The sequence below is a fragment of the Cervus elaphus genome, chromosome 4 (assembly GCF_910594005.1).
Source record: "Cervus elaphus chromosome 4, mCerEla1.1, whole genome shotgun sequence".
Taxonomy (NCBI): Eukaryota; Metazoa; Chordata; class Mammalia; order Artiodactyla; family Cervidae; genus Cervus; species Cervus elaphus.
In genome coordinates this window covers 3,218,811-3,245,836 of record NC_057818.1, presented here as the reverse complement: position 1 = coordinate 3,245,836, position 27,026 = coordinate 3,218,811, and the positions used below count along the sequence as shown (strand labels likewise).

Here is a 27,026-nt window from a genome sequence, read left to right as displayed (position 1 = left end):
CACACACACACAGACATGGGGCTTCCCAGGTGATGCTAGTGGTAAAGAACCCAGCTACCAATGCAGGGGACATAAGAGCTATGGGTTCGATCCCTGGGTCGGGAAGATCCCCTGCCTGGAGGAGGGCGTGGCAACCCCCTCCAGTATTCTGGCCTGGAGAATCCCGTGGACAGAGAAGCCTGGCAGGGTACAGTCCATAGAGTTGCAAAAAGCTGGACATAACTGAAGAGACTTAGCCCACACACACTGTATCTCAGATTCTAGACCTATCAATAACCTAATGCGTCCCTTTCCACCGAATGCAGTCAGGTGTGGCTTCTCCTAGCCGCCCTTCCTAGATAAGGGCGCAGCCCCAGCCTGCGGGCGCCCACAGCGGTGCTCAGGCACAGCCTGCCTCCTCTGGGGTCCTCTTGGTCGCCACCACCCCTTCGTGACTTTGGCCACTGGAAGTCTGCCACTTGTTGTTTGTGTGACCGTTGACTGCCACTTTATGTTTACAATTCCTCTCTTGTCCTTGCAATGTTTTCAAAGACAGCTGTATTCTTTCTAACTTTTTGAATTATATTTTATCTATCACAATGGCATGTGTTTGAAGCAGGTCAGGTTCCAAAAGAGGAATTTACAACTCAATCCTGAGTGAAGACCCAGCCAGTCTACATTTTAAAGTAGTTGATGTCTCTAAGTACATAAGTTTTAATCATGCTTTTTTGGTTATGTGGCTTTGTTGACACACGATGGTAGATTTATTATATTTTTTGAAAATCTACAATGTGTCAGACATGGTGCCACGTACTTTACAAAGATCGTTTCATTTAATCCTAGCCCCATATAATCTTCACTTTATTTTCCAGATGAGAAAATGGAGATTCAGAAGGTAAGCAAGAAAATAGCAGACAGTGAGTGGAGACAAGGTTAACCTGGATCCTGTGACCCTCCAGGACACTGTCCACTGTCTCCCCTTCATTCAGCCACCCATTCCTTCCAATACCCAGTGATCAGCTCAGTGCCTGATATTTTCAACTGTGTTGGTGATTCACTGCCAGGATAGTGGAGCCCTGGAATTTGTGAGAATTTCTGTAAGTTGGCTGAGGAGTCAGGAGATGCCTTTCATCCCATAGACACTTGTGCAAATTAATTTAATGCTCCCTCTCTCAAGTCTGGGGCATGCTTTGGTGGAGTTCAGTCAGTGTTTGCATTGAGTCATAACAAGGCCTGTATTTGATTTTCAGCAAATATTGACTGAGGTCCTACAGAGAGCTCTCAGGGAGAAATTAGAGGGGACTACCTCCTAATAATAGGATTTGTATACATAATTTCTCAAGTGAGACTCATGAACATTTACCTGGAGCTACTGGGGGTAGAGTGCCAATACAGTGGTGGGACTTGTCACCCCTTGGAGAGGAGGTTTTTCCCTGCAACGATTTGGCAAAGGAGTGCTTGCCAAGCACCTCACCTTGTTACCAGGGGGCAGTGGAGCAGGCTGGAAGGACCATTGTTTTACACAGGAGGAAACCAAAGCCCAGAGAGAGTGCTTGCGTCCATGTCTCTGGTCTCCTGGTCAGTGACTCTTCTGACCGTCCTGAGAGTATAAGCTTGACTGTAAGAGGATTCCTAGCCTGGGGCCAGCCTGTCTTCAGGGAAGAGGGTGGGGCTCTGGGGTAGGCCAGGGCAATGTCGGGCTGCAGCTGGAACCCTAAGGCTTGTTTCAGGAATGGGGATGAGAGGAGGGCTGTCAGGGCTCAATGTGTTGGCTGGTTGGCTTTGGGGGAGGACTGAAAATGCAATTCCATCTCCAGTTTCTAAAGTAGACTGTGGGGTCAAAACAGGCTTTGAGGTTAATTGATGTGTGGTCTTTATAATCAAGTAAAGTGAGGGATGAATTTCCTCAGCTGAATGGAGACTTCCGTTTTGGGCAGGTGAAAGAGACAGGCTGGGACCTGGGGCCCTTTGATGCAGTGCTCGCATCTTGACAAATGTCTCTTCAAGCGACAAAATACAAAGAAACTATAAGGGGCTGAAAATAACTGTGTGCATGCGCAGTTGGGGCAAATTCTGGACAACAATTTACGAAAAGACCAATCCTGTGCCTCTGCCCCCACAAACTGCCACTTCTGAAGAGCTGGGAGCAAAACCAGGGTGTCTGCCCATGACCCCTGCACACACCACCAAAGCAAGCCACCTAAGCCTCCCCCCTGGTCTGACCCTTGACGTACACCTACCCTCACCCCATATAAGGAACCAGCTCATACCGCCTCAGACAGTGAGCAAGGGAAACTTTTCTTCTTCCTGTGGCCCATGAGACCCAGGGAAGCCCTGACCTGAATTTTTTGACTGGCTTCTTATCAATTCCTCTAGGTTACGGAAGACCGAGAACCCTCGTCGATATCGCTTTTGCTCATGTCTAAGGACCCATTCCTCAGTAGGCGGGATAACCCTGAACCCAAAGACCCTAGCCTCACTCACGGCCCAGGGGAGAGCCTCCTGGGCTGGTCCAGAGATGGCTTTGCTGATGGGTGTCCTGGCACGGCGCTTTGTGGCAAGGCCCAGGCTAAGCTTTGGCCACGTCAAGGCTGGTCCTAGTATAAAGCGAGCATGCTGCAGAGACAAGGCCATGGACAGGTGGCAGGCTGAAAGAATTTTAAAACCAGGCAGGCCTGGGCATAAACTTACTCTGCTACTCACTAGCTCTGTGAGTTTGGGCAAGTTCCTTAACTTCTCAGAGTCTCCATCTCTTTAATTATAGAAGCAGCAAATAATAGTGTTGGTTTCATAGTGTAGCTGCAAAGATAAACTGAAAGAACAAATGTGAAATTCTTACCCTCGAGTCCAACACAGAAGACGTGCCCAATAAACGTCAGGGGCTTGTATCACTTTTCACTTGTGGGCTTCTCTGAGGTTTGACTATCATGGCAGGACTATCACATCTTCCCTCTTGCTTGTCCAAGAGGGGGCACTCTCTCTCTGTGGATTCTGCCATCTCTTTGCTGGGGACACGTCAGGAGAGAAGGGCTCTTAATTAGTACCTGGGAGGGTCTCCACTGGCTTGGCCACTTCCCTTTCACTGTCATGGAGCAGACCTCTCTGGATAAGCACTTACGCCTCAGGCATGCTGCCTGCTTTATTGTTTGTGGATGTTATCTTTTTCTTATTAGTTGTCATTATAAGATGCTTAAAGGGGGCAGGTACTGGGAAGTGTGCAAACCATCATCAATGACTGTGTTCATACCCTGCGACGCCTTATGTCTATGACTGTGTAGCCATGATCCAGGCATTTCAGAGATCACACAGGGAACAGACATGGTGGGGATTACTGGGTTCTTAGGTCAAACCAATTTACCCAGGGGTCATCCACAAGGGCTTCCCTTGTGGCTCAGCTGGTAAAGAATCTGCCTGCAGTGCTGGAGACCTGGGTTCGATCCCTGGGTTGGGAAGATCCCCTGGAGAAGGGAAAGGCTACCCACTCCAGTATTCTGGGCTGGAGAATCCCATGGACTGTATAGTCCGTGGGATCGCCAAGAGTTGGACATGACTGAGCGACTTCCACTCACATCTATGGGTGAGCATGACAAAGAAAAGGCTTTTGGAGTTGGAGGTAAGGCTGCGAGGAGATCACCAGCCACCGGTCCCCACTCTGTGGCAGGGAGCACTGACCACGTCTGAGAAGCCAGCTCGCCAGGGACTTGACTCTGGCAGCAAGAGATGACGCGGTTCAGCGTGGATCCCTGGTGCTGAGTTGAATAAGGGGCCATCCGTTGATCATGTGGAAGGTACCAGGTCAGATCTGGTTTCCTATACAAGACTCCCTGAAAAAGCTGACTTGGGTCTTGGTAATGACTATGTGTCCAGGGCTGGATCATAATACACTTATGCACTGCAGCTATGGTTTGCCAAGTCAGAGCTTTTTAAGAAACTGGGAGGGGGTGTGTGGGTGGTGACGGGGGTGGAGTGGCTTCTGCCCTAAGACGTATTGTACCTCTGGACCAAGAGGTGATGTGTTATCTCTGTGTTGTCCTGTCTGACCTTGGCCACATTAGCAGGCTCTGACTTGGAGAGGCTGGGTGTTGAGAGGATTGGAGAGGAAGAGGCCAGCTGTGCATGCTGAAGATACTCCCCAAACCTCCCAGGAGTTTTGTGGAATCCATCTTTACATGCCCAGGGAGGACCAGAACCTTGGGGATTCGAGTCCAGCCGCAGTCCAGTGTCCACAGGGGAAGCCCAGTGTCCATGGGGGAAGCCCAGTTTCCAGAGGCATCAGGACTGGTACATGGAGATTGGTGCCAGATGATCTTCAGTGGGGTGTCCCACTGAGAGCATCTGTGCAGCGTCTGAGGAGGTGGCTGACACAGGCTCTGTCCTTGACTGAGCCTTTGACTCGGCCGCATTCTGTGTTTGATCAGCTGACACCGGGGCATTCTGAAACACCACCTTAGAGATGGGAAACAGCCGCCCAGAGCTTGGAGGCTGAGGGGCATCAGACCCAGTCGCCCCCAGCGTACTGATAGAACGGTCAGCCAGGCTGGGGTGGGAGCGGGGAGAGGGAGAGAACTGAGGTCCGTGGGATAGCTGAGCAGGCTTCTGTGAAGGTCCACATGCCTATGTTTGATCCTGTCAAGGGGACCTACGTCCATCATCCCTCCAGGGTCGGGCCTGGTCCTCAAGGCTCCTTCTTTCCAAGATTAGCTGCTCTTGAGACAGGACCATTTCTTGGAGTCTGAGGGAGAAGGTGGTACCAACAGAGACGGCCCCTTGAACTGAAGGGTGTGCCAGGATGTTATTTTCAGAGTATGGATTCAGAAAATGTGTTCAGTTAAGTCAAAGAAGGCTGAGTAGAGATCAGACACACAGAAAAACCTCTCATCCTGTGTGCAGACTCTGAGTCCCTGGGGCCCTTGAGGGGAGGAGAGGGGTCTCTAAGGCAGGGGGACAGCTCTGGCAAGTCACACCCCGCGCCACCCCCACCATCAAGTGGGAGTGAGTCTGTGCTTTGCAAGAGAGCTCCTCAGTGCTGGTCACAGAGTTCACTGGAAATAGGAGTGGCTCCGTAATGCTTGTTTACATGAAATTAAATGAATGCATGAGTGAATGAATGAATCTGAGATTATGTAATCCAGTTATTCCACAAAAACAGACTGAATGTTACAGGTGGCATCCAAGTCCCTATGCCAGAGGAGTCCAGACCCCTGCGCTGTGAGGAGGCCAGAGCGTGATTCTCCCACACGCTCTTCCATCCGCCTGCAGCTGCCTTTCTGGAATTGGCAGAGTAACTGAGGAGCTCTCTGCAATCTAAAGGGGCCTGCATGTACTTACTCTGTTGCTACTTTCTTGGGGGTGATGGCCGTCTTACTACTTTGGGTAAACTCCCTGGCTGACATTGCTGCCAGCAGGTGGTGGGAGTCATCACCAACACAGAACCGGCACAGATGAGTGCAGAGTCACTCCTGGGAAGGGGCGGGACTGAGTGTCTGTCTGGAGAACGATGGCCTGGCTAAGATGCGCGCTCCAGGGAGGGCCATCGTCTGTCCTTAGGAAAGTGAACTATAAACCCAAGGGCACAGGGTCAGGCTTCAGGACAGCTTGCTGCTTCGCACTGTCCAGGCCTTCCTAAACTTCTGCGTGGAACTGCAGGGTTGCTTGGTGGCCTCTTGGAAGTTAAAATGGAGCCTTATAGATATAGCTGGTGAACATTTAAAGCTAAAGGGACCGTGTGGGGTCTAATTCCACTCTTCATCTAATGAATGAAACTGTCTACCATTTACTGAGCACTGACGGTAAGGTAGGCTGAGAACTTCGCATGCTTTGTCTCATTTAATTCCTTCAGTGACCTGATGACAGACACTGCTACTAGGTGCATTTTTATTGATGAGGAAGCTGAGGCATAGGGAGGTTCAGGAGTGGCAGAGCCAGAGACCTTCAATCCACACCTGTGGACCCTCACACTGTATGCAGAACCTGGACATTCTGCTCTTGAGGAGCCTGCTTTCCTTCCCCTCCCCTCCACGCATTAGTGGAAGAGTGCAGAGACATGGCAGAATCAACATGGAACTCCAGAATACTGGGATGTTCACACCAAGTGTAGGCAGAGAGTTTCAGGTCCTTGTGCCCAATGTTCTGCAGGTTTGCAGCCTTGTTTAGAGTGGGGATTCTTCTCATGCCTTGCCTTCCCAGCCTGAACCTCAGTGGGGTTCTCAAAGCAGGATGTGAGCAGAGTAGCAGATCCCTGGGGAGTCCCAGTTACAAGCCCGCGCCCCACCCCCCCACCCCCAGCCAGAATCTCCAGTGGTGCAGCCAAGGAATCAGCCATTTCACAAGCTCCTTGGTGGGAGAAGAGTCACAATGTACTTATTTGACAAAGTCCTTGCTATCAAGGATTTATGAAGAATGCCTGTAAGTCAAGGAGAGAAAGACAATTCAGTAAGAACATGGGTAAAAGAATTGAACAGGTACTTCACAAAAGAAGATGTATGAATGGCCAATAAGTACAAAAACAGATGTTCAGCATCATCAGCTATCAGAGAAGTGCAAAATTAGATAACAATGAAATACAACTTCACATCACCAGAATGGCTAAAGCTAAAAAGACTGACAATAACAAGTGCTGGTGAAGAGGCAGAACCACTGGACTCACACTGCGCGTGGAAACATGCAGACGTTTTGGAAAACTATTGGGCCTTTTCTCATAAAACTGAACATCTACCCACCTTCTGAGCCATCATTTGCACTCTGGCTATATATCAAGAAATATGGATGGCTTACGTGCACCAAAAAGACAGAAATATGAATGTTCGTTGAAGTTTTATTCATGATAAACCAAACTGGAAAGTCACCCAGGTGCTTATCAATAGGTGCACAGATAAACAAATTAAGTCCAGCCACACAATGAAGTACAACTCAGCAGTAAAATAGAAAACTGGTGATGTGTGCATCAACAGAGACAGATCTCACAGACATTACCCTGTGCAAAAAAAGAGAAAAAGCCATTTAAATGCAATTACCTGGAGGAGGAAATGGCAACCCACTCCAGTAATCTTGCCTGGAGAATCCCCATGGACAGAGGAGTCTGGCAGGCTGCAGTCCATGGGGTCGACTGCAGTCCATGCAGTCCAAAGGGCCGGACACGACTGAGCAACTAAGCACAAACACAAATGCAATTAAAAAACTAATTGACAGTGATAAAAGAATAATGGGTTACTTTGGCAGGGAGCTGGATGGAACTTCAGGGTACTAGAAATGTTCTACATCTTAATCTGAATTGTGGTTACACAGTGTATGCATGGGTTAAAATTGAATCGGACACTTGAAATACTTTGCTGTATATTATACCTCAAAAAAAATTTAACAAACAAAATCCTAATGGGAGAAGGACTGGGTCTTCCTGTGGCCTTTCCATAATGAACAGGAGTCGCCCCCCACCCCCCCACCATGGATGTCCCCAGGCCCACGAGCCTCTGGAGCTCTCCTCTACCATCTGCGGTGCTTGCCAGCAGCCCTCTCCCCATTCCCCAGCCAGAACCCCGCAGGTCCTTGGTTTCAGCTATTGGGATGGCAGCGCGGCCTGTGACATCAGCCTGGTAGAAGGAGGGAACTCTGGCCCGAACCGCCGTCCAGGGGACTCCAAAAACCTGGAGCTTCCTGCATGGAGGCCTCTCTGCCTGGGGTGATGTTGGGCACAGTCCGCCAGGCTCTGGGCTCCTCATCACAATACTAAGAGGGAAAGTCACTGGCCTGGTATTTATTTCCCTTGTTCTTCAGACCAGGTGAATCCAGACCCTTGGGCCAGCACATGGCCCTCTGGAGTCACATTGCACTCCTTCCAGCAGGATGCAAGTAGCAGTGAGAGCACTTGGCCAGGTTCCCGAGCTTTCCAGGGCCGTGGGTCACTCTCATCCAGGCAGCAGGGGTCTGCAAACCATCTGGGCCCTTCAGAACCAGGACTCATTCTGATGTAGCACCCAGCATGTACTTTCTTGACTTCAGCCTCCTGAGCTCCTCTGGGGGGCACTCAGGATAGGAATAAGCGCATCCATCTTTACCCGAGGAAACTGAGGCCCAGAGGAGGATGGTCCAATGTCATATAGCTGTTAGTGGCAGAGATGGGACCAGGGCATGGTCTCTAATCCCAGGGGGGCACCCTGCCGACCTCCTCCCTCCCCATTCTGCAGGCCGGGGCATCCTGTCTCCTGCAGGTCTCTCCAGAGTCAGGAAGGAAGGTTTCCCCCATGGTCTACCCATCTGATCATCCTGGTGGCTAAATGGAGGGGCCAGCAGAGACGGAACTAGCCTCTCAGTGGAGCCTCAGAATCAAAGAGAGAACCTTCAAAAGGAGCAGGAGGGCAAGTCAGACCCAGAACAACTCTGATTTTCTCCTCTTTGAGAAATCTTGCAATTCTGGCTCTGGCTGTCACCCAGGGAGTCAGAGCTTGAAGACGCTGTAGAGCCCCAGAGGAGGAGGACACAGGGCCTGGAGGAGCTGGTCGGGGCACTCGTCCCCACAGGGCCGGCTCAGTCCCTGAGGGCCAGCCCTGCGGTTCCTTCCTCCCCGGGGCACCTGGTGGGGGAAATGCTTTCCCATACATCCTTGTGATTTCAGGACACTGCAGAAGGTGGTTCTTGCCCCCAATTTACAGGTGGGGAAACTGAGGCTGCAGAGACTTGCAAGGCCTCCCATGGGGTTCCTGCTTAGGATTCACTGTTGCTTCCCTTTAAGGCTGATGGAAAGGCCGAGGCGTTTTCTCCCTCCTGCCGGAGCTCAGGCAGAGGCGGCTCAGCTTCATCCCCCTCACCTCCCTGGGCACTGAGCTGGGGAGCCCAGCTGAGGTCCTCAGCTCTCCACCTATGGCATTAGTTTGGGGAGTGGAGAGTGTTCCTCTCTTCCTGTGTGGATGAGGGTGGGGCTGAAGCTTGGGTAAGTGACTCTGCCTCCTGATGTGGGACCCAAAAGGGGAAAGGCAGCCCAAGGACAGTAGACCTGAGGGGGTCCAAGGTGACCTTGAGTCTGGCCTGAGCCCACAGTCCCTGCCCTGTGAGAATTCCCCATAGCGCCTTCCCTCCCCAGGGCTCCCTGACCTCAGCAGTACCTGGCTTCTTTGCCCGGGCCCTTCTAACTCCCAAAGGCTTAATCTGCTGCAGACCCACAGGGACTCGCTGGGGGCCTGTTAGAGGCTGCCCTGGGTGGAAACTGTCTTATGCATCCAGGTCCCCCTGTCTCAGATGCATGTGTGTAGTGAATGCTCAGAAATATTCATGGAGAGAAGAAGGCATGAAGATTTGTTGAACACTCAATGCGTGCCTTGCGTTTATCCTGATCTTCAATTTTAATCTCTGCTCCTTAGGAGTTGGTTATTTTCCCCATTTTGCAGATGGAGGAATCAAGGCTCAGAAAGGTTAAGTAGGTGGCTTGGCCAAAGTCCTCACTGGTAGGTGAGGAAACCAAGACTCAAAAGCAGCTGCGCCTCTACTCCATGGGCTGGAGCTGGGCCTGTCACTCACGAGCTTTGCCATCTTGCCTCTGGGCCACTTGCTATCAGGCAGTGGGCATTTGTAATTTCTGCCCATTCCTCCTCTGGGGTCCCCCTGCCTGCTCCTCCTCACTGGACACTAGTCCTGGGCCTTGGGCACACATGGACAGACACTTTCTGCCCTCATAGAGGCTGCGTTTTAATGAGGGAGCAGGGTGTGAACAAGGAATAACATACCTAAGAACAGTAATTCAGATTCTGGGGTATACCATGAAAGAAATAATCAAGGTTTATGTGACAGAGAATAATGGTGCTTGTGGTGGTGATGATGGTGGCGGGGCTAGTTTAGATGAGGAAGTTAGGACAGGCCTTTCTGAGAAGGTGACATTTCAGCTGAGACCTGCTTGATAGGAAGAGCTTGGGAAAAGAGTTCCAAGGAGATAGAGCAGCACATGCAAAGGTCCTGGGGTGCACCTGGGCTTGGAGATTTTGTAGCACAGAAAGACCAATATGGCTGGGCCATGTGACTGAGGGGGACAGGGGGAGCTGAAGCAGAAAGGTAGTAGGAATCAGATTACACTGGGCCTTTCGTTAAGTCATGTGCAGAGAGTAAATTTTATTCTCACTATGGTAGAAATCCACTGGAGGGTTTTCAGCAGTGGAGAGACGCGATTTGACTTGTCTCTGTAAAACATCACCCGGGCTACTGTGTGAGAATGCATTAGAGGGGGCGCTTGGAATGGGCTCTTGCGGTAGCCTCCATCATGGTTGCTGTGGTCTCAAAAAGAGACGAGGGTGACGGGGAGCCCGGGATGACCGCGGTGCTCTTGGAGAAAAGAGGACAGGTGCTTGTCTCCTTTTTTGCAGCTTCCCGTCCCCTCCTATCTTTCTTTCCTCCCAGCACCACTTCTGCCTGTCCTCCACACCCCTTCCCCACACGGTCATTGAGAACCAGCCACAGGGAGCCCGCCCCAAGTATGACATTAGCATCACACCCTTACCAAACAGTGGATTGCTGCAGCTCCCCCACTAGCTGTGTAGCATGTCGTTGGAGGGAGACACTGTTGAAATCACAATGGTGAAGCTGCGGTAATAACCTCCTCAATCAGTAATCAAGGTCCTGGGCTCAATTTGGGTAGCAGCTTTATGTGGTAGTTTAATTCATTGTACACCAATTTCAGTTGTGCATTAATTACACGCGGTTGAATAGCAATTAACTAATCACCATGTCACTCCTTTCCCGTTAGGAACAACCTCATTAATTCCAGTCTGCAAGGCTGCTGGTGTCTTTTTGCCACCCCTCTGCACCCTCCCGCTCTCTTTTTGGCTGCTCTTGACTTATAATCAAATATGAAATTCATGCATTTTTAAATAAGTTCTCGGCTGTTTTTGCCACTGAAAAATTCATGGCATTACTCAGTCCCTTTAAATAATGTTTATTCATTATACATTTCTTGTCTGAGTTTGGTGCTGTCTGCTGGTACCGACAAGCTGTTGGGGCTGTCTTGGCGGGTGCTGGGGGCCAGTCCGGGCCATCCTGGGTGATGCAGGAAGGTCTTCCCGAGAGGCGCTGGTGGTCCCTGGTGGTCCCGGCAGTTGGGTGAATAGCGTTGCCCTCCTCGGGGTTTCGCTGAGGCCAGTCTGCCCTGTGCTCTGCTTCGCAGACACGTTTGTCGTTACCCCACTCCGTGCTCCTGCATGTGCGTGCCCCCCTCGGCTAGTCATCTTCCTCCATTTCTGCTTGACGGTGGGCCTGGCCTTCAGGCCCAGGTTACAAGCAGCTTCTTCCAAGATGCCGTCTCCGCCCCATAGTTCTTCCATCCAGACTCTTTGTCTTCCTTGGTGTGTGCAGTGTCGTTGTAGCAATTTTCACACTCATGTCCACAATCTGCATTTTAATCCAGCGCTCATGTCAAGGCCCTGGAGGGAGTCCCATCTGTGATCAGAGTTGCTGCAGCCTCCAGGGCCATTACTTTACTTGCTTTGAATGAGTTCCTGTGGGGCAGCCCTACAGGGGTTCTTATTTCATTTCAGAGATGAAACTCAGGAGAGAAAGGCTTGGGCAGAGTCGTGACAAGTAAGTGGACACAGGAGGACAGGAGCCCAGGCCCCTGATTTCTGGTGACAGAAGCTATCAGCCAGTATCCCTGGAGGGCCACTCCTTTTGAGAAATGAGACCCCTGCCAGAGGGCAAGGGACTTACTCCTATTTCCATGCAGTCAGTCAGCTCTGACTTCCAAATATATCTGAATATTTCCACTTCTCACCCCACCCCTGCCAGGCCTGATGTTTGCTGCTCCTTCTGCTCAGCTTTTTACTTCATCAGTTCCATGTCTTCATTTAGCTTCAGCTTAAATGCTACCTCCTCCAAGAAGCCCTCCCAGACCTCTTCACCTAAAGGGCTCTGCAGTCGCTCTGCTCCACATCAAGGGTTGTGATTGGCTTTGAAGCTGGGCAAACCTGAGTGTGAATGTTCCTTTTCTCCCATTTGACCTCAGTAGGCCCCTTAATTCTAGCCTCAGTTTCCTCATATGTAAAATAGGTATAGTATCTGCTTCCTGACCATGTGGCTAGAAAGCCAGGTAACTGTGGCAAGTGCCAAGCCCATAGGATGGGCTCATAAGGGCCGGTTTCCTTTTCCTGCCTCCCCCGAACATCCTCTTCACCAGGAAGAACCAGTGCCCTGAAGGTGGCTGGGCCCTCACCCCATCCCCTCCCAAACTGTGCTAGGTGTGGGCTAGTGTCATCCAGAAGAGGTGGATTGACTCAGCCACACTGTCACCCACATTTGCCCTCTAAGCTATGTCCGAGGGACTGACCCCGGGGAGCCTTACGGGATGTGACCTTTGACCTTTCCCTGATCTGCGCCAAACTCTCAGTCCCACCCTAATCCATTCCTGACGGCACTCCAGCCCCATAACACTCCAGTGCTAAGGGAGATCTCAGCCAACGTCGGTCCGATCCCTTCTGCAGGCTGTCCTCATCTGCACACGGGGTCCTTCACAACCTGCGCCCCCCAGCCCAGCCTCCTGTGCCATAAACGCACCCTCTGCCATCACCTGGCTCCCGTCCCCTGGGCTGCCCCTCACGTTCACACCTTGATTGCGCTGCCTCCTCCGGTGGGGTGCCCTTCCCTCCCTCTCTGAAAGCTCCCAGCTGCTCTTTGCTGTGATGCCCAGCAGGGACTCACAGGCGCCCTGTGGCCCAGGTCTGGCCAACCAGTGATGGGCCTGTGACCCGAGGCAGGTCATTCGGAGACCCTGTGTCTCGCCGGGTTTCCCCAGAAGCAGACCCAGGGGTGGGAAAGTTGGGTTGGAGCTGTGGGAAGGGCTGGTGGGGAAGACGGGGAGGCAGAGAGGCCAGGGAGCAGGCTGTTGCCGTGGGTGGCCGGGGCTCAGTCCTGAACGGCCCTGGGAGGTGCTGTGGAACAGGCCTCAAAGTGGTCCTGTCTGAAGGGCAGGGAGGCCGGGTGTTCATCCACCTGCTCCCGGGCGTCACTGGGGGAAGGCTGCGCCTGGGGACATTTGATGCAGGGCGCCTCTGCTCTGTTCTGCGGGGATGCTGGGCTCGCCCTCCCCTGGGACCAGAGGTTGCCCTTGGGCCAAGACGCGGGGACTGGCATGGGCTGGCTGGTGATGCCGAGGGAAGCGGGGACGGGGTGTGCACCGACTCCCACGTCCCCTCTCCCGCCCCGCCCTCCCTCGGCACAGTGCCGTCCGCCCAGCACCAGTCAAACCCGTCACGTTACTTGTCCTTTCATCCTGCGATGCTGCCACATGGCGCCTGCTTGTCTTCAGGGTGTGTTCTGATTTCCTTCTCCCTCTACGAACCATTATTTATTTATTTTTTAAACAACCAACACTTCTAACACCAATGTGTGGGAATTTTTTCCTCCACGCCAATCAGTTCTCCAGCTCTCTGGATACCAACTGGTGTCCTACATTTCCATTCAAGTGCCTAACTGCCCAGTCAGGGCAGGTCCCACGGGCTCAGGGCTCAGTCCCACAAGACTGCCCATCACTTCGGGTGTCAGTCACAAGGCCCAAGCCACCCGTACTTCTGACCAACTGGCTATAAACTGGGAGCTCCCGAGACCCTCTCCTTTGATTAGAAAATGTGCTGGACTGGTTCACATAACTCGGGACAGTGCTTTACTTACTATTTCTGGTTGGTTACAAATGACGCAACTCAGGAAGAGCCAGATGGAAGAGACGCACAGGGCCAGGTTGTGAGGAGCCCCAGGCATCCCTGCTTTCTGAGCACACCGCCTCCCAGCACGCGGACGCATTCAACAACCTGGATGCTCTGAACCCCTTCCTTTGGGAGTTCTTATAGAAGTTTCATTATGTAGGCTCAAATGAGTAAATCATTGGCCACTGGTAACTCAACCTCCAGCCCCTCTCACCTCCCAGAAGGTGGGGGGACCAGACCTCCATTGGTCCCCAGAAAGTGGTCAGATCCCCACTTTCCAAGAGTCCCAGGAACTGTGTGTCAGCAACTATGAACGAAGACCAAATATGTATTTCTTTTTGATATCACACACTCCTTCTCCACCAGGTTAAGGTCCAGTCTGTTTTCCACTAAAGTGACCACTCTCCCTTAGGGTATTTACATTACTTGCAAAGTGTACCCTTCAACAGCGGAATCCCAGACTGTGGGGGTGGGTAAGGGCTTTCCTTAGGGTCCCTAGTCCTCCTGGGGAGAGGTGGTTTTCAGCATGGCTGCCCGGATGATTCTGTCCCCACCCGCAGGTGGATTCCTTTTATTTCTCTGGCGAGGGTGGGGTGGGTGCACGCAGCCTAAGTAACCGTAATTAGAGATAATGTAGTCGTTTACACAGTGAGTGATACTATTTTATTTGGTGCTACTTTTTGCCCTAACTTTAGAAAGCATAGTGCTAACTGTCCGCCCACCACCCCCAATAAAAACCCAGACATTAAACCTCCCTCACAACTTGCTTTTTTGCTAAAGATTAAAAATGTACTTCTCTAATCTGTTTCTGAAATGGCTTTGGAAATGCCATCATCAAGACCAAAATGCACCGGGCAGTAGTTAGAAAAGCAAATACTGGCTGTTCATTTGCCTAAGATTGTCCACAATTGTGCTGTCTGTGAATAGCACCCAGTCTATCCCTCGAGTCTACGTGCATTTGGGAAATTAATTCTGACTCTCTTACGAGTGTCATTAGAGCGATGCACATGGCCATCAGCTTGCTCTATTTCTGCAGGCCAGCGCGGTCAAGCCTGTGAGTGTCTCTGTGTTGCTGGCAGGGCACGCGGTTCAAGGAGGGGGAGCAGGAGACAGGACAGAGGCAGCCTCAGAGGGCTGCTCCGGAGGGCCCTGTGAGCTTTGGGCTCTGCAGCCCAGGGCGAGGGCCCTGGCCTAGCCCCACATAGCTGCGTGGGAGCCACTTTCTTAGCCGGCCTGAGCCTTGGTCTTCTCATCTGTAAAGTGGGCACCAGAATAGCCCCTCCCTGGCTGCCTTGTCTGAGGGCTCAGGGGCGGGGCAGGTGAGGGAGCCAGCAGAGTGCAGGGTAGGAGCTGCTGGCGAACCGGGGAGGGGAGTCGGGGCCTGTGACAGGGATGTGGCCGCGCTCCCAGCCCAGAGAGCCTCCTCGCTGCTGACCGTGCAGGACAAGGCCTCGGCCCTGTCTTGGAGAGCCCGGTTTCCGCCGCTACCCCGGCGGCCCCTAGGGATTGACTCTCCCTTCTGGGAGCCTCTCTTGTGCTGACCCCTCCTTCTGGCATGTTCTCTCTGCCAACTGTCTCCACCTGTCAAATCCTACCCATCCTTTAAGGCCAAACTCAAATGCCACATTCTAAGAGGCCTCGGGACATGTAGGAGCCTGGGCTCTGAAGCCAGAATGCTTGGGTACAAATTCAGGTTCTACCACTTGCCATCCTGACCTCGGACAAGTCACTTAGCTTCTCTGTGCTTCTGTTTTCTTATTTATAAAATGAAGCTGATAGTCAGAGGGTCGTTGTAAGGACTAAATGGGTTAACACATGTAATGCCCTTAGAATAGCCTCTGATGGAGAGAAGCTCTATGTAACAACAGCAATAGATGGTATCTATTCTGGGAAATGTCTCTGACTCATGCAACTGACTTAATCTCTCCTCTTCTGGTGTGGTTGCCACTGTGTCCACCCTCCATCCAGAAGACATAGCAAAGAGCCTTGCTCATAGTAGGTGCTCAGTTCTCACTGAATTAAGCTGAAGAATGAAAGCCTGCTAAAGGAGAATGATGGGCTAGCGATGACGACTTCCTCCCTTGCTTCCAGCGCGTAGCCCTTTCTTCCAGGAAGGCTCTGTGGGGCAGCTGAGCCTTGGCATGGAAGGGATGGAGGGCGCAGATACAGCTCCCAGATGGCCCCCTGCCTGGGGCCAGGGCTGGGAGGAGCCTGAGCCAGGGTCTGGCTCCCCACCTGGGTGGCTCTTCTGCTCTAGCAGTCTTTACTGACTGCAGAGTGTCTCTTTCTGGGGTCCTGAGGCTGCCTGGCCTTTGCTGCATTCTCCCTCTCTACCAGGGAAAAAAGACCCTGTGAGACATCAAGGAGGACACGTGATCCCTGAGCGATGAACGTGCAGTGTATGTGTGCTCACCAGGGCAAGCGTACCCAGCACCCACCAAAGCCTCTCCTCTGTGCTCCATGCTTACTTATGTCTCAGGGCCTTTGCACCTGATTTCCCCTTGTGCCTGCAATGGTCCATCTCCAGATCTTCCTGAGATGTATCTCCTTGTCAACTTTTACATCTCTGCTCCTGCGTCACGGTCTTCAAGAGGCTTTTCTTGACCACTGTAGCCAAGGTAGAATCCCTTCCCCACCCCATTCACTGAGCCATGTATATTCACTACCCACTTGTTATTGCTCTCCTTCTCTGAAACAAGCAGTAGTTTTGGAAATTTGTTCTTTGTCCTGTCTTGGCACATGGTAGATGTCTAATGAGTTGTTGAATCTATCAATTAATTAACAAAAGCAGGTTGAAGACCCCAAGGACCCGCTGGTTGAGCTGGTGAGCCCTGAGTGGCCCCGGACCTTTGTCATGTTCGTGGGACTTGAGAGCTGTGATGCTCTCAATTGCAGGCGGGGGTAGCTGGCCCAGTGGGCACCCAGAGTTGCCCAGAGCTCAGGACCTGCCCTTTTCACACGGCCGCCTAAAGTAGCATCCTCCACTCCCCGCTTAGTACCTGAAAGAGAGGGAGCTCGGGCCAGGCCTGTGCCAGGGCCGGCAGGATGGGGCTGGGGCATGCAGGGGCTGGGTGGGGTGTAGGAGGGGTGTCACACCCCTCGGCTGACGCCTTCTTTCCCTCCTGGCCACAGGTGCTGAAGTGCCTTGTTCCCTAGGGAGACAGGCCTCCAAGAGGGGACTTCCTCGCATGCCTGGACTTGTCACTGAGGCAGCATCTCCAGAGGATGGGCATCGGGCTCCACAGGAATGATGAGGAGGTAAGGCTGGCCTGAACTGGGGGTCCAGGGAGAGTGTGCTTCCTGGAAGCACGCCCCTTGCCAGTCGCTCAATGTGCCTTTCTGAATGGAGTTACAGCCCCGAGTGCCTGAAATGCCCGGGGCCATCCTCCCAGGCCCCCTCCCCGCCGCCCCCCACCCCCACCCCAGCGGGGCTCTTCCTCCCTAGGAGGCGCAGGAGGCTGAGGCCTTGACAGGCTTCTGAAGGCCTTGCACTCTCAGCGTGCATGAACCCCTGTGTGGCCTGGTCTTGCCTTTGGGCTGGGCTCCTGGGCTCCCAGGTCTAGCCCACTGCTTCTTCCTGTATCACACTCGTCATTCTTCCGAGGCAGACCCCACACTCGCCCTCTGAAGCCTCCCTTGTGACGGCAGTCCTCAGGGATACCCACCCGCGGTGCCGGGGGCTGTGCAGGAGGGCGAGGCCCCGGCGGGCGGGCGGAGGCGTACAGGCAGGCAGGCTGCGGGGTCTGACGGTTGCCAGACCTGAGCACTCCGGGCATTCTGGGCTGGATACTTCTTTGCTAGGCCCAGCCTGTGTGTGTCAGGATGGTTAGCAGTACTCCTAGCCTCTGCCTGCTAGGGGCCAGTAAGAATCTCCCAGTTCTGACCACCAAGAGCGTCTCCAGACGGCCCCTGGGAGGCTAAGAACCACGAAGAGACTGGGGAGCAGAGGAAGACAGTGGGGCAGGCGTGGGGTGTGCAGAGGAGGGGAGGGGCAGAAGAGGAGGGGAGAGGCAGAAGGGCCAGGGCGGGGTGTGCAGACATGGAGGGGCAGAAAGGTGGGGTGGGATGTGTGTGAGGGGAGCAAGAAGGCTGGGGGTGGGGTGTGTGCAGAGGCGGCGGGCAGAGATGCCCAGGCTCTGTGGCAGGAGAGGTGCTGGCCCTTTAGAGAAACTCCAAGGCGGTCCTGAGGCTGGACCTCAGAGAGTGAAGGGGGCCTGGTGAGTGGCAGGGTGGGTGAGGGGTCTGTGTCTACGATTAGGACGCGTGCCCCTGCGGCAAACCAACAGCCTCCAACCTCAGTGCTGGCCCCGTGGAGCTTCTTAATGCAGAGAGGAGGGTTCCGCATAAGCTCGGAAGTGTTCCCTCCAGAGGCAGGGCTGGGGGTGATGAGGTGAGGGGCTGGGAGGGGGCCTGCTATTCAGATGCTGCACGGGATGGGTGGAGGGGCCGGGTGGTCCCTTGGAGACCCAAGCTGTTGTAGGTGCCAGAGGGCTCTGACCACCAAGGTTGAAAGGCACATGGTGGGGTCTAGGTGTTGCAGGAAGGGGGACCCCTTCCAGGGCCCAAAACTGGGCCCTTGTCTAACACTCGGCCTTGTCTAACACATGTCTAACATGTGTCGGAGGAGACACATGTGCTGACAAAGCAAAAGATTTTATTGGGAAAGGGCACCCGGTAGAGCAGGAGGGTAAGGGAACCCAGGAGAACTGCTCTGCCGCGTGGCTTGCAATCTTGGATTTTATGGTGATGGGATTAGTTTCCGGGTGGTCTTTGGCCAATCATTCTAATTCAGAGTCTTTCCTGGTGGCGCACGCATTGCTTAGCCAAAATGGATGCTAGCGAGAGGGATTCTGGGAAGTGGACAGACACGCGGTGTCTCCTTTCGACCTTTCCTGAACTCTTCCGGTTGGTGGTGGCTTATCAGTTCCGTATTCCTTATCAGGATCTCCTGTCATAAAACAACTCATGCAAATGGTTACTATGGTGCCTGGCCAGGGTGGGCGGTTTCAATCAGTGTGCTTCCCCTAACATAGGCAGAGCAGCAGCTAGTTGTCTTTCCCTTGGAGATGGTCATGGGCTGCATGGAGGCAGTCGGGGGACACGCAGAGTCGTGGCCGGGGGGAAGGGTGGGGGAGGTGTCCCCGCCTCCGCCCAGAGGGGGTGCTCCTCCTGGTCATGGCTTCCCAGATGTGCGTGCCTGAGACAGAAGTGGGGGTGGAGGTCTCTCCTTAGCCTGCCTTTGCTCTAGTGCCTGGCTCTGAACCACGGTTAAGTCTGTGCCATCTGTCAGCTTCCTTACAAACGAGCTTACTTCCCAGGAAACCTCAGGTAGAGCCAATCAGGAGCCCTCTGAGGCACTGAGACAGCCAGCACCACCCCTTGCTCACCTGGACCTGGCCTGCTGTGCCTCCCCCAGGATCCATGGCCTTGCCTAGGCCGGGGGCCGGGGGCAGGGTCAGTCACCAGGGTCCTGTGACTTGAGAGTTTAGCCAAGGTCCCTGGGGCAGGTCAGAAGAGCCATCAAGCCCGCCTCAGGGGTCACAGACAGGTGGTCACAAACAAGGGCTGCATGGACCCTTTGTATTTAGATGGTTCCCACAGCGTGTGCAGCACAGGTGTTTAATGACTCACCTCATCTCTGATAAAACATCATCTTCATGTAAACTTTCTTCCAGGAGCATCCTCCAAAGTGGGGACATTTATCAAAAATTAAGTGCTGGTGACATATGCCTATTCTCCAGTGATATCACCAGAAGCAGCTTGTGGCCCTTACCCTAGGACACGGCTGACATTGACTGCGTCATTGTGGCCTTTTGTCTTCTTGAGTACACAGACCTCACTCCTCCCTATTGTCCTATACCACCCTGCTGCAATCATTTATAGAACTCGACTGCCCTCTGTGAAGGCGCTGGAGTTTGAGACCTTTTCTAAATCTAAATGGTCCATATAAAGGAAAGGGTAACATAACTTATATGCAGAGTACATCATGCGAAATGCTGGGCTGCATGAAGCACAAGCTGGAATCAAAATTGCCAGGAGAAATATCAATAACCTCAGTCATGCAGATGATATCACCCTTATGGCAGAAAGCAAAGAGGAACTAAAGAGCCTCTTGATGAAAGTGAAAGTGGAGAATGAAAAAGCTGGCTTAAAACTCAACATTCAAAAAACTAAGATCATGGAATCCGGTCCCATCACTTCATGGCAAATAGATGGGGAAACAATGGAAACAGTGAGAGACTATTTTCTTGGGCTCCAAAATCACTGCAGATGGTGACTGCAGCCATAAAATTAAAAGATGCTTGCTCCTTGGGAGAAAAACTATGACCAACCTAGACAGCATATTAAAAAGCAGAGACATTGCCAACAAAAGTCCATCTAGTCAAAGCTATGGTTTTTCCATTAATCATGTATGGATGTGACGCTGGACCATAAAAAAAGCTGAGCGCCGAAGAATTGATGCTTTTGTACTGTGGTGTTGGAGAAGACTCTTGAGAGTCCCTTGACTGCAAGAAGCTCAAACCAGTCTATCCTAAAGGAAATCAATCCTTGAATATTTATTGGAAAAACTGATGCTGAAGCTAAAACTCCAATACTTTGACCCCCGATTCAAAGGACTGACTCATTTGAAAAGACCCTGATGCTGGGAAAGGTCGAAGGTGGGAGAAGAAGGGGACAACAGAGGATGAAATGGCTGGATGGCATCACCAACTCGATGGACATGAGTTTGAGCAAGCTCCAGGAGTTGGTGATGGACAGGGAGGCCTGGCGTGCTGCAGTTCATGGGGTCACAAAGAGTCGGACATGACTGAGGGACTGAACCGAACTGAACATTTTTTCCCAGGATTACTCACTGGGGTAATATATCTTGAACCTTATTTTGAATATAGTTTATAACAAATCATCCCTCTTAAAAAATACATAGTTGTATATACACATATACACACACATATAAAGTATATCACTCCTCTAAAAGGCATTCTTCACGTGGCAGGATGTCTCTGCGGAGAGCATGGGTCTGGGCCTGGAAGGAGAGGACTGGAGTCCTAGACACAAAAGTGCTTCTAATTTGTTGAGTGGCCCTCTGTGGCTGCCTCTCTGTAGCCTGCTTCTTCTGCTAGGCACACAGTGAAAGGTAAACCTGGCCCCTTGCAGTCATACTGGCCTTCTGTGACTGTGTTCAGTCCTGCAAAGTGTCAGAGGGAGGCCACAGGGCAGGTTTATCCAGAACCTAAGAAGTATGTCCTGCTTGAATGTTGGTGTCTGCACCCCAGGTGCATACAGCAGGGGGCATGCCTGTCCCCAAGACCCAACACCATGAATGAAGGCGAGAAAGGGCCACACTTATCACTAAAGAGAGAGCAGGTGCAGCTCAGTGGGATATTTGGGGCTGGGGGCCTCCCAGGAGTGCCTGCTCTTCAGACTGTCTGGGTCGTACCTGCTCCCTACAGTTGCTGTCCAGGTGAAGTGGGATGACGCTGGCATCTTCAGGACACTGGTGGGTACTCTGTTTGAGGAGCAGGAGGGGAGGACGAAGGTGGGGCAGAGCCTGGCCCGTGGCCTCGGAGCCTGGCCCTCCTTCCTGGGCTCCGGTTTCTTGGGCAGGAGAGCAGGACTCTGGGGAAACTGCAGGTGGTCCCCAGGAGTGAGAAGCTGGGCACTGTCACTTCTAAAACAGACTGGCAGTGGAGCCAGCCCCAGTCCGCCGTGCCCTTCTTGAGACACAGGGTCACGAGGCTGAGGCTCCTGTGCGCACTGGGGGAGCCTGTACCAGGCCTGGTAGGGCAGGGTGGATGCAATGCCTGAGGCCATGAGGGGCTCGTCCACACCAGAGAAAGTCACATCCCAGGGCGCTGAGTGTGTGTGTGTGTGCGTGTGTGTGTGTGTGTATGAGTGTGTGTGAGTGTGTGCGCGTGTGAGTGTGCATGTGAGTGTGTGTGCGTGTGAGTGTGCATGTGAGTGTGTGTGCGTGTGAGTGTATGTATGAGTGTGTGTGAGTGTGCATGTATGAGTGCGTGTGGGTGTGCATGTGAGTGTGTGTATGAGTGTGAGTGTGTGTGTGTATGAGAGTGAGTGTGGGTGTGCATGTGAGTGTGTGTGCGTGTGTGTATGACTGTGTGAGTGTGCGTGAGTGTTGCACACATGTGTGCGTGTGTACATGTGTATGAGTGTGTGTGAGTGTGTGTGTGAATGTGCATGTGAGTGTTTGTGTGTGTGTGACTGTGTGTGTGTGTGTAAGTGTGTGTAAGTGTGCGTGCGTGTGTGACTGTGTATGAGTGTGCGTGTATGAGTGTGTGTGGGTGTGCATGTGAGTGTGTGTGCATGTGTGTATGTGTGTGAGTGTGCGTGAGTGTTGCATGCGTGTGTGCGTGTGTACATGTGTATGAGTGTGTGTGTGTGAATGTGCATGTGTGTGCATGTGTGTGTCTGTGTGTGAGTGTGCATGCATGTGTGAATGTGTGAGTGTGCGTGCGTGTGAGTGTGTATGAGTGTGCACGCGCGTGCGTGTGTGTGAGTGCGTGGGTGAGTGTGTGTAAGTGTGCATGTGAGTGTGTGTATATGAGTGTGTGGGGGGGGCAGCAGGTGTGGGTGGGGGAATGTCACTCCACTCAGATGCTGCTCTGGAGGAGTGTGAACCTCTTCTCCGAAAGAAGGTAAAGATCTATGTGAAAATCTCATTCTAAAATACCTTAACTAATTCTAATGACTAAGAATAAAGCACAAGACAAGGAGCACCTACCCATGGGTCAGAAAGGCTCACTGCTGCCTGTCTGTGACCCTCGGTCTAGGAGAACGCGGGGCCAGTACTGGTCGGTCTGAGAAGCTCCCGCGGGCAGTGCCTTTGCCGGCCTGCAGCTCGCGGACCGGGTGTGTGCCTTGGAGGCCGGCGGCTCCGGGGCCTGGCGGGGGGACCGCCCCTGCGCAGTCAGCTCGGCCAGCACCACGGCCTCTCCAGGGCCCAGGCGCCGAGCCGGCCAGCAGAGGACATCTCCGCGGGTGGCCAGCGCACCGCCGAGCGGGGCCCAGAGTCCCCGCGGCCCTGCCCTTGCGGGCCCAGGGGCCTGCCCACCCCCGCCCCCCACAGCTGCTCAGACGCTGTCCCGCCCTCCTCCTCGACAGTCCGCGGTGCAGCCCGGATCTGCGGGTACCTCCTCCTCCGCACGCCTCTCCCTCTCCTTGTTCTGAGAGCAGTTACTGGCCTCAGAAATCCGAGTTCCTGGGGCACAGGGAGCCCCCACCTCCTTTCAGAAGTGGGGGCTGAGGCTTTGTGCTCCAGTCTTCTGAGCAAATCCATCACCTCTACAGGTAGCTGGAACGACCAGGAATGTCATGATTTATAAAGGAGTGATTAAGAAAACAGGAGTGTGTGTGCTAAGAGGGCTGGCGGCAGCCCCTGTCGGGGGAGAGCCAGCGTCTGCAGAGTCTTGTGTGCCTTTGGAGAGCCCGAGCAGAATATCCACATATTATAGGATGGAAATTCCATTAATTTGAGAGAAAATTGACCAGATATTAGGAGAACCTACGACGGTTTCTATAAGAGAGGTAGAAAACCATCAGGGCCGACATTCATAATTGCCCCTCACCGCGTCTAGTGAGCTGTGGGCTGGCTCTCCTCTGCCTGCGCTGCTCTGATAGGGCCGCACCGGCCCCTCTTCTGCTGAACCCGTGTCTGCACCAGCACCACTGACTCCCATCAACAGAGCTTTACAACTCCGTCATAAAGTCTGGCTCCAGGGCTGGGACTTGGCATATAAGGTCTCAGTGTGACTGTGTGCAACCCCCTCCCCTGAGAGCTTAAAAAGGGGACTTACTGTGCTCGCTTCGGCAGCACATATACTAAAATTGGAAGGATACAGAGATTAGCATGGCCCCTGAGCAAGGATGACACGCAAATTTGTGAAGCGTTCCATATTTTTACAATATTGTAAAGCAATTAGCCTCCAACTAATAAAAATAAATGGAAAAAAAAATAAAATAAAAATTTGGTTCAAATAGAAAAAAAATTAAAGGGACTTACTGAACTAAAAAGACAGCTAGTACATTCTGAACAGAGAGGAGGGGGCAGGTGTGTGCCTTTGAGTGTGTGTTCATACATGTGTATGTTGTGTGTGCATGCGAGTGCATGCATATGGCTGTGCACATGTGTGATCATTTATGTGCATACCTGAGTGTGTGAAGACGTGTGTACATGTAAGTATGGGAGCACATGTGTGGGTGTAGATATGTGTGTAAACACACGGGCATGTGTGTGAGAGTGTGTACATGAGAGCAGCCTGTGAGTGTGTGAGCGTATTTATGCACACAAGTGCACATGCATGTTGGTGGGGTTCTCGGGGTGGGGATAGGTTTTTAATATTCCTATGGCCATTTCTGTTGAAAGGAAAAGGCATTATTAGTTCAGCATCTCAGCCCTTTATCTGGGAAAGAGGAGGCCCCAGACGATCGGAGCTGCCAGCTCCTGCTGGGGTTTAGACTCAGAGTTCGGAGCAGCTGGGACAATTACAACTTCCCATGCCAAGCTCTCTCGGCCGGCGGGCACCGTGCTGAGCATCTGGGAAGCCCAGCTCGTTCCATTTTCCTGACACTGTGGGGACAGGGCCATTGTTATTGGAGGGTCATAATGGAGTAAACAGAGGTTTAGAGAGGTCAAGCCGCTTACGCACAGCCCCACAGGAGGAAGTAGGGATTGTGTGGGCGGTGCTGGCCGGGCACCCTTCTCTGCTGCCCTCTGGGTTTGGAAGGCACCCGGGGACCGTAGGGAGCAATATGGTTACCTTACTGATGGGCAAAATGTGCCCGAGAGGGAAAGCTTGAGGCTTCCCGCTGAGACAGGCCCCCCCACCCCCGGGCCCCTGGGCCCTTCCCGGTTGGGCAGAAGCGGGAGAGGGAAGGCGCCCGGGAGCCACCCGAGGTCCCCGGCAGCAGCAGAACCCGAGGTGGAAGCTTGGGCGCAAGTCTGAGGGGAGCTGAGCCTCACAGAGGGGTGACACTGGGCTCCCCTCCTCCTCCTCCTTTCCCCAGGGCGGCTGTCCCCACACACGCCAGCTCACTCTCCCAGCCGCAGGGTGAAAGGGACAGAAGGACGGCTGTCGTACTGGTGGGAAAGGCCCAGGAAGGAGCCTCATCGGTCTGGCTTAGGCCACTGAGCTTCCAGGAATGCTGACGGGAAGAAGGACCCTGTCTGGAGCGGCTGGGAGCTTCCCGGGCAAGGGAGGAGTCAGGGCGGATGACAGGCCACCTCCCCAGGTGCACGTGTTCCCTGGAGTGCACGTGCAGAGCTTTGCGCCCACAGCCCTGAGCACAGATGCCCGAAGTTGCACACTTCTGCCCGCCACACGCAGGCAGGAGGAGCCTGGACTGTCCCTGGCTTTGGGCCAGCAGTCCCGGAAAGGCCAAATGCATGGAAAAGAGGAGGGGCCGGCCTGCCTGCGGGAGGTCCCGGGGAGAGGGGATCCTTGGTCCGAGAGAGGACTGGACGTTTCCTTATGGAAAGTGAAACGACTGCATTTGTGAGCCTCAGGCTGGGAGAAGGAGGTTCTGAGCTGTCACAGGCGGTCCTGCGCTGGGCCGCTGTGCTTCCTCCTGCCGCTGCAGCAGCTCCATGGTGGTGCAGCCTGCCCCAGAAGGGCAGGGAGTGTGCGCCAAAGACTCTGGGCTTGCTTCCCAACCGGTGGTATAGGTGGTGACTCGCTGCAGCCACAGACCTGACAGTGCTGTTCTTGAGTCCTGGGGCCAGGGGGCGAGGCCCCGGGAGGGTGAGGGCTGAGCTGAGATCACACTGCTGGTGAGCGCCTGAGTGGGCTTCGGAAATCAGATGTTCTGACCCTGCAGCTGGTGTCTCTCCCCTCCGTGGTGGTCTGAGCTGTCCTTGGGAGGACCCCAACTCTGGTAAGAGAGCCCCTGACTGTGCGCAGGACCCCCATTGCTGCTCAGAGGGCAGGACAAAGATGTCACAGTAGGATGTCATTGGCCTTTGCAGAGGTGGACCAGGCCTTGCTTCCTGTTTCCTCCTTTACTGACTGATTTGGGCTGCACCTTTTATAATTAAATGCACCCAGGGAAAGCTGCTCCCCACATGGAGAGCAACAGCGCATTAAATATACCAAAGGTCCTGAAAAGTCCCACAACTCAGGGTCCAGCCAAAGCTTGAGCAAAGGGCGAGATGACCGGCCCCACACCCTGCCTCGTCTTGTGGTTGCTCCATGGCCAGAGCTGGGTGCTGCGCTGGAGATGGCAGGTGAGGTGGGGTCCCCACTCTGCCTTCCCTTGCCTGCCCCAGAGACTCAGTGTGTGTGCACACACATGTGCAAGAGAGAGAGGATAAAGGGAGATTAGAAACCAGAATGCCGGATGAAGGCTTACCAGGGTTTATCTGCCTTTCAATGTAATTGTGAGACAAATTAAATGTTGATTGTTTACAGATTGAATCAGGAGGAAAAATCCAATCAGACAGAAAGACCTCTGACTCAGAGTCTGCTCTGTGAGCTGGCCACCAGTTCCAGCCCCTGGCTGCTCCCTGAGGCGGGGCCTAGACAATTCAGCAGGCTACCTTCTGACGATTCAGTAAGTCCATGCTAAGCTCCTGCTGCATACGAGACTTTGTGCGGGTCTCAGAGGTTGGAGGGGATCAGGGGAGGGCCAGACATCTCCCACTTGACCACCGACCGTCACAGACACACAGGGAAGCCCTGCAGGGAGTGCTCACCCACCGGGGCTCAGGATTCGGCTTCCCTTCTCCATCTGTGGTGCAGGCCCTCTCCTTGGAGGTCAGAGAAATGAGGGGCAGTACAAGGGAAGCCCAGGGTCAGGGAGGTCAGGCAAGGGGCAGGGAATCTGTGTCCGCCTTCATGCCAAAGTCCACTTACTCCTTTAGGAGGGATTTACTGAGAGATCTCAGCCACTGACATGGAAGTTCAGAGCTCTGAAAGGCCTAGTGGTCATGATGGGGACCTTACTGCCCCACACGGGGCGATTTCATCACCTGCTGGCAAATTAAGTTTCTCAAGAGATACGCAAGCCAAGGGCCAGGGGACATCAGTGTCTGGCCTGTGGAGGATGGTCCTGAAAGCTCTGAGTGGGTTGGTTGGAGAGTTGGAACCTCCCTCTCCCGGAGCCTTTTGGGACACACCCTAAATCCAGTGACTGGGGTCATCAGAGAAAGGAGAGGTCCATGGAAAGACGGGCAGTTTGGGGCTGCCTGAGCCGGCCCTCGCAGCTGGAGGAGGCAGGGCAGTGTGCTCTCACGGCCTTCCGCACGCGTGCAGCCCTGCAGGCGCCTCCAGAACCGGGAGAGTGCGCATGCCTGCTGTTTGCAGCCACCCAGCCCGTGGGGCCCTGCGGCCGCACCCTCTGGAAGCTGGGGCCCTGCTCACTCTCTGT

General features: G+C 53.4%; 1 long non-coding RNA gene and 1 other non-coding gene across 2 annotated transcripts in view; both read left to right on the top strand.

Moving 5' to 3' along the window:
• The window catches only part of LOC122691473, a 95,697-nt gene extending 69,383 nt beyond the window's left edge, over window positions 1-26,314 (top strand). The window contains exons 2-3 of the long non-coding RNA XR_006340417.1: window positions 16,779-16,904; window positions 26,069-26,314. This is a non-coding gene — a long non-coding RNA (uncharacterized LOC122691473). The remainder of the gene's footprint in view (window positions 1-16,778; window positions 16,905-26,068) is intronic.
• LOC122692928 lies at window positions 23,460-23,563 on the top strand. Its single transcript, XR_006340740.1, has one exon. It is a non-coding gene; the product is annotated as a U6 spliceosomal RNA (small nuclear RNA).
• Window positions 26,315-27,026: the final 712 nt, after the last annotated feature.